Source organism: Dermacentor albipictus, chromosome 7, assembly GCF_038994185.2.
Source record: "Dermacentor albipictus isolate Rhodes 1998 colony chromosome 7, USDA_Dalb.pri_finalv2, whole genome shotgun sequence".
NCBI classification, from domain to species: Eukaryota; Metazoa; Arthropoda; class Arachnida; order Ixodida; family Ixodidae; genus Dermacentor; species Dermacentor albipictus.
This window is the reverse complement of record NC_091827.1, coordinates 70,515,511-70,527,469: the sequence shown is the minus strand read 5'-3', so window position 1 is coordinate 70,527,469 and position 11,959 is coordinate 70,515,511. Positions and strand designations below refer to the sequence as shown.

Sequence of the window (11,959 nt, the reverse complement as noted above, 5' to 3'; positions counted from 1 at the left end):
CTTCTATGACTACATAGTTGTCTTGGGAGTCTTGTGCTAAAATGCAACACATGGCTTCAACAATTCAGCTTGAACCTGCCGTGGTTGCTCAGTGGCTATGGTGTTAGGCTGCTGAGCATGAGGTCGCGGGATCGAATCCTGGCCACGGTGGCCGCATTTCGATGGGGGCGAAATGCGAAAACACTCGTGTACTTAGATTTAGGTGCACGTTAAAGAACCCTGGGTGGTCGAAATTTCTGGAGTCCTCCACTACGGCATGCCTCATAATCAGAAAGTGGTTTTGGCACGTAAAACCCCGTAATTTAATTCAGCTTGATTTCCGATTAAGGCTCTTGGATTTCAGCTTCCATACGGCATATCGGCTCAGTTTAGAAATGTGAGAGGAGAAATGTGAAAACAAATTTTGCTAGAGTTCGGCAATAAAGTTGGATGACAAAGAAAGACCTACACTGACTAAATAAAACTTGAAAGCAAGATGTTGTGGCTTCCAAGCCCCATATTAGGGCTTACACAGATGTTTAATAGAAAGCAGCATTTATATGCCACATTACGTTCCTTATTTCACAAGGACTTGTGAACAAGTTCAGAAGTCCAACAACTTTGTAGTCACGAGTTCGATAAAAGCCTGTCTGGTCAGGATGAAACATGATAAAGAAAGATGTACACTGACCATAGAAAACTTTAAATTCAAGGCGGTTTGGCTTCCATATGAAAGCCTTGGGAAAGCCTTCCTATGAGGCTTGGAAGCTGAAACGTCTTGCTTTAAAGTTTTATTTGGTCAGTGTAAGTCTTTCTTTGTCATGTTTCATCCTGACCAGATGGGCTTCTGTAAAACTTTCGATTACAAAGTTGTTGGACTTCTAAACTTGTTCAGAAGGCTTCGCAAAATAAGGAATGTAATGTGGCATATAACTGCTGTTTTCTGTTAACCATCTTGTTAAAAAATGTAAGCTGAATAATTCTTTAAATAGGAATTTGGCAGTTCTTTATGTGCATTGGTGCTGTATTGCCAAAGTTTAATTTTGTGTGCGCTTTGTCACTGTTCGGCATTTTTCGCAGATGGACATCGGAGGCGGAGTTGTTGTAGACAACGCAGTAATTGAAGGACTGCGCCGCAATCGCCCTGGGGCCCCTGCTAAGTTTGCAAGAGGCCTCATGCGGCATCTGTTCACAGCAGAGGAGCTGCGTGGGAAATCACTGTTTGGACGGCGGTCCAATGCGCATCCTTCTGCACCTCAATGGGAATGCCTGGACCCTGTCAAAGTGAATGCCATTATCGGTAAGCCATTTTCCCATTTTACTGTGAGCACGTATGTCAGCAGTATGTATGTAAGTTCATGATTTGGCACAAATTATGTGCTTTTATTTGCAGACCTAATTTTGATCCTTTATGATTCGCGTGAGCAAACAAGCATTGACTACACGTTATATCAGCGCCTTATAACAGCAGCAAGTGCTGAGATAGGCAGTCATATGTGCACATGTGCAATGCATCCTTCGGTGCAACTCTCTGCTATGCTCCCCCCCTTAGGAGGGCACATGCTCTGTATCCATGAGGCTCCATCATCAACACAACTTCCTGACCATACTTTGTGCATGCTGATCAATTCCCATTATTAATTTTATTCATTCCCTGGTGCGTGCATATCTGCAATGCACTTCCCATTTTTCTTTTGCATTACTGCACCAATAAGTACAACATTTATTATCTGGCACAGTTCTCTCACACTAGCCTTTTCAGGTGACCTTAAAGGGGGCATGACATGATCACCTAACATTTTGCAGTTTTCCGCGAGAAATTGTAATAGAAGGGTCTGTTATGGCTATACACATTTAAAAACTGGGCAGTAAAAGCACATTTCTGTCCAAAATATGAGCAAGAACTTGCTGGCTCTAAGCGCCGCCCTCTGGCGGCCACCGCCATATTACCATGCGTCATCTGCTGCATAAAACCGAGCAATCGTCTGGTACAAAATCAGCCACTGCACCACGTAAGGGCGGAGCATAGCTGCCGTCTGTTGCCATATTCGCTCCAGGTATTGCGTGCCATGTCTTCTACAACACCAACTTCGCGTGATCAAGCAAGCGATGAATCTGAGCAGCAGAAGCAGTGAAAGCGCTATGCATTTTGACTTCGACGTCATTGCCACCAGCTCAGTGAGGAAACATGGCCTCCGAGATATGTGCACACCAGCCATGGGCTAAGCTGGCATGTGCACATCTTTGAGGTCACGGCCAAAGACAGCCTAGTTAGTAAGCATAGTCAATGTAAGATGATGGCATTGGTACTGAGCGAAATCACTGAGTGAAAGTGCGCTCAGCCAGTGAACTTCTCACAGTGGCCACAGTGTCTATGCTACGTAGCACACTGCAGCTGTAGTGGGTAGCATTTGCTTCGTGCACGACAGGGCTTCAGTGTGGGCTTGTGCACATGTGGTCCAGTCCGGCCATGCTACAGACCGGCTTTGCCCGCAGCTTGATCAACGGATAGTGGTCAAATCCAACTTGTGCATATTGAAGTGCAAAGTCTGCCAAGGCATCTAACCAGGAGCTGCGACAAGTGACAGTGCGCTGGCAAGCGTGCGTATGTTCTGACCTCAAGTTTTGTGTGGTTCTAGGCTAGTTGAAGGCTCCAAACTAATTGAAATTAGTGATACCCGACCAAGCTGATGGCCATGACACCAATAAGCAGGGTAGCCAAAGTTTAATTCCCACGCGGGCGGCCGGAGCCATCCATACGTGAGCAGATAATGGTCGGCTTCTTGCAGAAGTGCGTAATTATTATCAAAATTTAAAAGCAGATCTTTGCTTACTCCAGCCTGTTTATTAATCAATAAGTTCTCTCAGTAACAAAAGGAAAAAGGGCACTGATCCAAACACCCTTCTTGATTGATGTCAGTTATTAGCCAATAGCAGCCACATTTTCTGGGCACTTTATTACAAAATAAGTTGTCCGGAAAAGAGTGACGAGCAGGCTTCTGTTGAAAAGAGAGCATTTGAAAGGACAAAGACTTTGCACTCCGCTTGTGAGCTCCACATGCCGTACCTGACTGCAAAACCTGGCTGAAATGTTCACAGCAGCAAATGCTATCTGCAGACTTCATTTCACCATGCCTGAGTGGTGGTTCAGGACCCCTTTAAAAGAAAACTAAGATGTGTGCAAGCCACTGCGCTGCACTTATGGTAAATGCATGTGCATATTCCTTGTACGAGAGCAGCCATATTAGTGCAACATTTTTGCCTCAAATCATTTGTAGTGTGTCATTCAACCAATGTTCACTGTGCATGGATACTGTAATTAACGTGGAAAGTTGGGCTAGTTGGTGTTCGTGCATTTGCTGTGACATAGGTACTAGCGCGAACAAGACTACAGAAAAATGGTGGGACAGGCCAGAGCGCTAGTTCTTGAACTGTTGAAGAAGTAGTGCTCTGTCCTGTCCCACCCTTTTTCCATAGTCCTGTCCATGCTAGCAACTATGTCACAGCACATGGATGCTGTAAACACTGCCAGTCATACAGGTGTCGCTACTGCAATTGGTAAGCATCAGTTAGCCGATAAAATCTAAAGAGGAAGAAGGTTTGCCACTTGAGGTAAGGAAAGGCAGTAAAGAGAGAATTTATTGCTGACAGTTGCTACATTTCACTACTTAAGGATGCTGAAACTTCACAGTTACCTTCTCTGTTCCAAAAATAACTAACAATCTGTTTACTAATTTCTCTGCAACTTCTAGCAATAATAAATTTGTTTGTTGCAACTACCGTAAAAACTCGCATATAGTATGAACTCGCATATAGTACGAGAAATTTTTGAGACGCGAAATGGGAAAAGAAATTTTTGTCCACGTATAATACGAGTTGGGAAAATCTGAGGAAAAAATTTATTTAAATTGCACTCTGCACTTCAGTCACTGTCTTCCTCAGCTGCGTTCTCTTCGGATAGTTCCTTGTCGGACATGTCTTCCCAGAGGTACTCATCCTCTGTGCCATCGAGCGTGTTCAAGATGCTGCACTTCTTGAATGTGCAACGCACAAGGTCCTCTGGTATGCTGGCCCATGCATCCATAATCCACTTGCGTAGCGTGGCTGGCGAAGCCCGCTTCAGCAGAGCCACTCGGCGTCACTGCAGGCTCACCTGCGCGCATCCAATCTGCGTAAAACCGTTGGACTGCTTCCTCGAACGGCTTGTCCCCCAAGCATCTAAAGGCTGCAGCTGCGACATCCCACCTGGGATAACGACGAGTTCAGTGCCGGATTGGCGCAACAGCCTCTTCATTGAGTTGGCCAAATGGCAACGAAATGCGTCTAGCACAAAGATAGACAGGAACGACAACAGTGCGCCGAGCCGCCTACACCAGACGGACTTTATCCAGTCGAACATAAGATTCTCGTTTATCCAGCCTTTCTCATGGCATCTCAAGAGCAAATTTTTTTGGCAGGACCTCACCTTTAGGCACTGTCTTGCGCTTGAAGACGACATAGGGCAGGAGCTCGTGTCTGACTGCCGTGCACGACATGATGGTAACTTCGTGTTTTTTCACGGTCAGAGGACCAGACATAAACTTGTTTAGAGCCCTTGTCGTGCACGTTGAGGGGTGATGGCATGTCCAGATAAACCGGCGTTTGGTCAGCATTGCTGATTTGTCCTAGCTGGAAGTTCTTGGACATGCGCAGTGAAATAACGTGGTGCTGGAAAGCCACAGCTCTTCGAACGATTCGGGCAGCTTTTGCGAAATCGAAGTTTGGCGACGCAAGGAAAATCCAGCAAGGCACGTGTAGCGATAAATCCAGTGCTTGCTTGCTTTGATGGTGGAGCGCGGTAGCTTTTTTTTTCTCAAGCAAGCTACTTAGCTTTTGCCTGTATAAGCTCCACGCTCACAGCTAGATGCGCGGCTCACTGTTTGCGTATGAACTCCGTCAGGGCGAGTTTGATTTCAGGTAATGTCCCACTTTTCGGGTCGCGAAAGCTTCTTTGCGTTTCCCTGCACGTGAAAAGGGCTTCCTTCTGTCGACGCCAAACTGCCTTCTGGCCACACTGTTGCCAATGTCCTGTGCGGCTAAAATAACCTGTCTCTAGAAGGTAGTCGAGTACTGTTTTCTTGGTCTTTTAGTGCAGAATTAAAAAGATGAACTCTGGAAGTGTGGTTTGCACGTGTGCTGCCCAGGTGCACACTCAACAATAAAGAAACGATGCTGTAGTTACACAGCAATAACGAAACCAAGCTGTAGCCATGCAGCAATAAGGAAGCGAAACCGTAGCCACTCAGCAATAAGGCAGTCAAGTCATAGCCACGCAGCATTAACGGAACCAAAAGTTCTAGCCCAAATTTCTGACTGAAATTTTTGTTCGGATCCACATATAGTACAAGGTGAAAATTTGGGACGCTAATAGGAAAAAACCTCGTATTATATGCGGGTTTTTACGGTATGTGGTTTCAAGCACCTTATTTCTTCTGCCTGGCCTATAGAACTTCTACGCAATAAACTTTAAGATTTGTGTAATTCCTGAGCATAATTATTTTTCCATTTTTCACATGCCACGTAGCAATAAGGACCAATTTTAATGATTACCGAATTTAAAATTTTCTGCACTTATAACTCAGTTCAGAGTACTCCTTAATGTGCATGCACTGATCCTAGATTAGAAATTGGTAATTATTTCAATAACTCAAAAAGCACAAATATATTGTCCCTGCTTATGTGACAGTGACATTGTGACTATGTTCCAAATATGACAAACTGGAAGTTGTCCAACTTATTTTGCAATCATAAAGGTCTTATTGGCCCCATGCAATGAATACTTACATGTATGGTTATCATGATTGCTCAAAGTGTGAAGCTCCACAGGAGAAATTAAATACTAGCGTAGTTAAGCGCAGTGCATACCAACTATTGCCATCAGCACAGGGAACAATAATTTTTTTTACCCACTGAACAATAGAAGCCAGTAGGTCATTCCCTTTGTCTTCCAAAAATGCATTTGCTATGCATAGTGTGATATCTGTGTAGCAGTCATAGTTCATGGTTGTTCCTACTTGCTTATGTTATAAGCGGGAATGTGTTGTCATTTGAAGATGGGATTAATGTGTGACTGCGTTGCTGTCTTGGGGCCATGTTCAATAATCGCGTTTAGAGATACTTTTAGGTCACTAGCAATGACATGTTAGCACCACGGGCATTGGTTCATTGCTAGTGTCACAAAATCTCTGGAAAGAAAAAGTATTTTCAAAAGTGATTGTCTAAGAACTGCCCTTCTTCGCTACAGAGTGGGCAGGGAGGTCTGCTGCTTTATTGTTACAATTTGTACATAATATTTCCTGAAATACTGAAAGGAAACTTAGCATAGTGCCACAACTATATACATATAAATATTTATGGCATGTTTGTGCTGAATGTTCATTGCATATTCTTAAAAATAATTTCAATTGTATTTTGCAGGCTTCACCGTTGCAGAGTTCCAGGCGGACCCTATGAGGCTGAAAAGTAGCCTGTCGTCGCTGCTTTCGCGGGAAGTAAAGTAGCTCGCGTCAGAGCAGCAGCTGAAGCGCTCCGTACAGGTCAGGCTGGTGGTGTAAACTGAAATGCTAAGGCAAAATTTGTTTTGTTTGTTTGTTTGTTTGTTTGTTTATTTATTTATTTATTTATTATGCATACCTTACAGGCCTCCCGGAAGGAATATTGTTACTTCAAACTAGACATGTCATTCAAACACGGAAGAAAAAACATCCAGACAGCGCAGTAACATAATCATATTTTATTAGGCAATACACTTATACAAATAAAAGAAATGTCAAAATTTCAAGAAACGAAGTTGTATTGTTTACGACCTTTAACTCTTCAATAAAAAACTAGATAACTATTCTATTAGTTGCATCTGATGCCATACTAAGGTTGGCAAAGTTTTTGCAATAAAGGGAAAATTCACTCCTTCATAGCAATTGCTACAAAGGAAACCCATACGGGTTGAACGAAAGAAAAGCCTCGCAGTTGAAGAAAAATTCGTCCTGGTCCGGGACTCGAGCCCGGGACCACCACCTTTCCGTGGACCCGGGTTCAAGTCCCGGACCAGGACAAATTTTTCTTCAACTGCGAGGCTTTTCTTTCGTTGAACCCATATGGGTTTCCCTTGTAGCAACTGCTACGAACAGGCGGACGTCTGATTTTCCCTTTATTACTTACTTCTCTCCACCTTGCAGGTTTCCACAAGACTATTACTTCAAAGTTTTTGCTTAGGCATTGCGCGCGTTAGTCTGGTTTCTATTCCCACCCTAATTTTGGAATGTTGTCTGATCTCAATTTATTTTCTTTTAACAAAATACAAGCTTTTTAAACTTTTTTTGTCTTCGTCAAGCTTCTTTTTCTCAGGTGTCAACTCTAGTCGAGTCTTGCAATGTTATTTCTTTCTTACCACTAGTACCACCAGCTTGACCTGAGGTGCGCATTGGCAGCTACAGTTTATGTGTGCATGTTTGTGCATCCTAATTTGCTGCAGAAGACATGTCTTGTGCAATATGGTCTAGTCTTTCAGTGCAATAAATGTTTAAATCAAGTCACTTCGTTGTGGTGCCAATTTTTTTGCGCTCATATACTGTGGTCTCTAAACGCTACAGTGCAATTCTCTAGAACTTTGGTAAAGAGTGAGCAATATACTTATAGACATAGGTTCTATAGACATTTGCCTTATAGGGTCTTCAAAGCAACTGCATAGAATTTTCCATTAAAATTTGCTTTTAGCAAAATTAAAGGAATGCTATAGAAATTTGTCTTTAGGATCTCAAAAGGAACTACGTAGGAATGTTCTATAGAAATTTGTCTTTAGGATCTCTAAAGGAACTACGTAGGAATGTTCTATAGAAATTTGTCTTTAGGATCTCTAAAGAAACTATGTAGGAATGTTCTATAGAAATTTGTCTTTAGGATCTCAAAATAAACTACGTAGGAATGTTCTATAGAAATCTGTCTTTAGGATCTCTAAAGGAACTACGTAGGAATGTTCTATAGAAATTTGTATATAAGATCTCTAAAGGAACTACGTAGGAATGTTCTATAGAAATTTGTCTTTAGGATCTCTAAAGGAACTACGTAGGAATGTTCTATAGAAATTTGTCTTTAGGATCTCTAAAGGAACTACGTAGGAATGTTCTATAGAAATTTGTCTTTAGGATCTCTAAAGGAACTACGTAGGAATGTTCTATAGAAATTTGTCTTTAGCATCTCTAAAGCAACTCGATAGAAATGTTCTATAGAAATGTGTCTTCAGAGTTCCTATAAGAATGCGGTGGCCAAATAACTTTTGAAACTCTATAAGAAAATTCTATAGGCAATCAAAATAAACACAATAGAGTTCTATAGAGAAAGTTCAAAAGACTTTCTAAAAAAACACATTAAAAATTTTTGTAAGGGGATAACCCTATCAAACAGGCCGCTCTGTCTGATCGTTCTGCGGACTTTGGAAACACTGCCGACGGGCATCATGGAATAGACTGACCAAGTTCCGGGTGTCGTCTGCGAGAGCGCCGAAGAAAGCGCAGCACTCAGCTTCCCCGAAGCACCGCAAGTGAATGCAAAGATGGAGGAGCGCCGAGTTCGGCTTGCGCAGAGCGGTGAGCCGCGGCTCCATGCATTTTGCGGCGTCGGTGTGCGGCTGGTGGGCCACTGGGATCGTGGCTAACGAGCAGTATTGGGAGTCCGTCGAAGGCAGCCTCAGGTGTCGCAGAATAGCATTCCGTGAAACTATTTCGGCGAAGAACGCGATGGTAGCCGTGCTGCAAACGGGTAGAAGAGATGCATTTAGTAAAAAGAACGTTAACCTTGGAAAAAAAAATATAGAATTCAACGTGGGAACATCGGGAATGCTAGACTAGCTGCTCTCTTCATCACTGGAATCATACATGACGCAGAAGGACGTCTTTGCGTGCACCAAAGGACGCAAGGTAAACATATTACTTCTAGCCCTTAAGGAGCTGACTTTGAAGCCAGTTTCGAGTCGAAGCTTTGGTCAGGTGATGAACTTGCGCGAGGCAGCGAGCGCGAACGTGCCCGTGCACCGAGTGCTTTCAGCAAAAATGTCTGACACTCTCATCAAGGAATGATTAGTTTGGTGTCGATACATCTCTTCGCTAGACGTGTGCACGGAAACAAAACCATCACTGCTAAAATCCCTGTGACGCCAAGGTTGATTCTATGCGTGCTTTATTGCGTTGTCAGAAATTAGCAAGGACACCTCAGATAGAAAATAATGTTTAGGATAAACTGAACATTGGGAAAGGCCAAAATATGCTGGAAGACAGGGGATGTAGCTGGAAGGTGATATTCAAAGTATACTTACACGTTCTCATTTTTCATTGCGATTTTGGCGTTCAGTTCTTGCAAAGTATTCATCTGCGCACAAAGCGCCGATCACTGTAATCGGAAGGTTGTCGCTGCCGTGGAGGTTGTTTGACTGCAGAGTGTGTTAACAAAAATAACTAACAAAAACATGGCTCCGAAACAAGATCGTACGTACCGGTCGTCAGCTCGTCGCACGGGTAGCTGCAGCACGTAGGTCGAGGGTGTCCTCATTGGAAAAATTGCATGCCTCACGGGAGTGGCAATCCGCGGTCGAAACCGTAGGAGTTGCAGGAACAGTTGCTGCGTTTCCACCAGGCTGTGACACGAGGGGCGGTCGCAAGTTCACTCGCCATTTCGTCGACCGCGGCATACTGTATTCTGCAAAAGGATAGACAGTTGGGCGAGTTGGTACGGTAACATGATTTTGGCTTCTAGCGCGAAGTGAAACACGGACACAGAAAGGAGCAGGCAGATATATTCTGCGTCAGGCGCGAGGTACAGCTTCCGTCTTTTCGACTGAATGGCAGAGGTGTTGCTAGTAGACATTGCTGAGTGGCAATCGCAGCGCTAACGTAGCACGCAAGCAGAAGCGAAAAAATCCTAATCACCTACGGTTTTTTGTGTGTGTCGGCGGCTGGCTGGAGACGGGCGTTCATAACGGCGGTACTGTGGGATGCATTTTTGGTTGCTCTCTGCAGATCCCGACGAAAGTGCCGGTTCTTGTTTAAGCAGTGGGCGACTGCTAGCAGCGTGGTACGGCATCGGAAAGAATTCAGACTGCGCTAACTGCACGCCAACATTTTTCGTCCATGCGCGCCAAGCTCGTCTCTCGTGCTCATTGTTTCCAGCGGCGGCTTCGCTTGGGCCAAACATGTGCTGTTTATGGCGGAGTAGTTTTGTAATGCGACTAAAATAATTTGCTGCAGTCAAATCATTATTTAATTTAGCTTTTTTGTTTAGACGTGTTTTTTACATTTTGACATAAGGAATTATTTGCGGTTAAAGTTGTTCTTCAAACGACAGATCCGAAACTGTGCATGCTGCACATTGGCTTTGTGGCGGCCATTTAGGGGCCATACAAGATGTGCGGTGGATGTGGCACTATTTTTCTGTGTGGTGTGGCTTTATAGCTTTTCCTTTTTTTGTCGTATGGGGCTGCTAGCAAGGTCATGTACAGTCAGCAGCAAAAGTTTGCGGGATCTCCAGTGCGTGGCGGAGCGACGCGAAACTGCGTTGCGGCGCCACCTGCCGCAACCGCGCCCAGTGTCGTGGCTAATGGCACTTCCGCGTCAGGCATTCTTTGCGCATGTCTGTCCTTTCATCGCTGTCAGGCATGTCGCATCGCTTGGTTCCCCGGGATGCAGTAGCGGTGCGCTTATGGGACTCGCAGAAGCCGTTGAGGCACCGTGTGGTAATCCGACTCTTTCACGGCGCGACGGCGCATGCGCCCTGCCCTAGCGGATTAGTCGCGAAACGTTTTGGAAGGGACGCGCGCGCACGGCCGCGCGGCCAGATATCGGGAGAAAGTACCCCGAGGAAAAAAAAAAAGCTCTTTGACGCGCGCTGTTGCAAACGCTCGTGCCACGTATCGCGTTGAAACTCTACTGGTAGCTCGAAGTCGGTGCGGTGCCGAAAACGTGCGTAAGACTGCAACTCCACTTTGAAACAGAAAAGGGCCAGGGCTTGGTCCGAACTGCACCGTGAACCACGTAGTTACCGCCTTGCATTGACGGCTGTCAAATTTATCGATGAAGCCCTGCGCTACACTTGGGCGACACTTAAAAAAATACGTTGCTGATGAAGTCTTCTTGCAGCGTCGGCCCACTGTTGCTGGTGGTAGCAGCGCGTGCTTGACATCATGTACTGTTTTCAGGCCTGGTAACAACTGGTCTATAGACACTTTTTTATGCTTACAAACGGGCTTCCCAGAAGACTTCCTGTTAAGCCCTCTGGAACAAGAGTTCAACACCACAACAGTAGAATAGCCTATCAATTTACAGAACCCTCCAGCGGGCATCAGTTTCTCTGTGAAGTTGGAATGCTTTACAAGCTAATATTATTGTTCCTTTCAACAAAAAAAGCCCATACTTGAGATCAACACATGCCGCACTTCATATCTCAACAGATCAAGAATATGTGCCTACAGTAAGCTATGCGCAAAATACTTGTTTTCTTGGCTAACTTGACTGTCAAAAATGCATGACCGGAAGTTTTCTGTGGTCATGAATGCACTGCTGCCACAGCGTGGACAAGAAAGGTCTATACGAGACGGACAAGACGCTGACGACGATTGGCCGACTATTCAGCACTGTGTCATTGAGACCATTTGATCGCAATAGGCCGACAACGACGCAACCGACGGGTGCGAGTTGTCATATAGCGCGACGGGCTTTCGTGTCGACAGCACCGACAAAATCAGCGTGACGACCGTGATAGCTTGACCGAACTCTACTTGATCAGCCGTCGAAACCACAACGTGATAGCTGCAGTTAATTCACTTGTAAATATAATTATTCGCGCTCAAAATGCGTCGACATGCCTTCGAAGTTGAAATGCACGAGCTTCTGTCCTCTCAAGCCGTGCACATGAAGCTTGAGTCAATGTTTGTCCTGTTTATATAGCGAAGTTTAGG

General features: G+C 44.7%; 1 long non-coding RNA gene across 1 annotated transcript; it reads right to left on the bottom strand.

The window, feature by feature from the left end:
• Nucleotides 1-8,203: 8,203 nt before the first annotated feature.
• On the bottom strand, nt 8,204-10,153 carry LOC135919741 (uncharacterized). Its single transcript, XR_010570046.2, has 4 exons — nt 9,940-10,153; nt 9,503-9,705; nt 9,326-9,439; nt 8,204-8,762 (listed from the first exon to the last, which is right to left on the bottom strand). It is a non-coding gene; the product is annotated as an uncharacterized lncRNA (long non-coding RNA).
• Between the last annotated feature and the right edge of the window lie 1,806 nt (nt 10,154-11,959).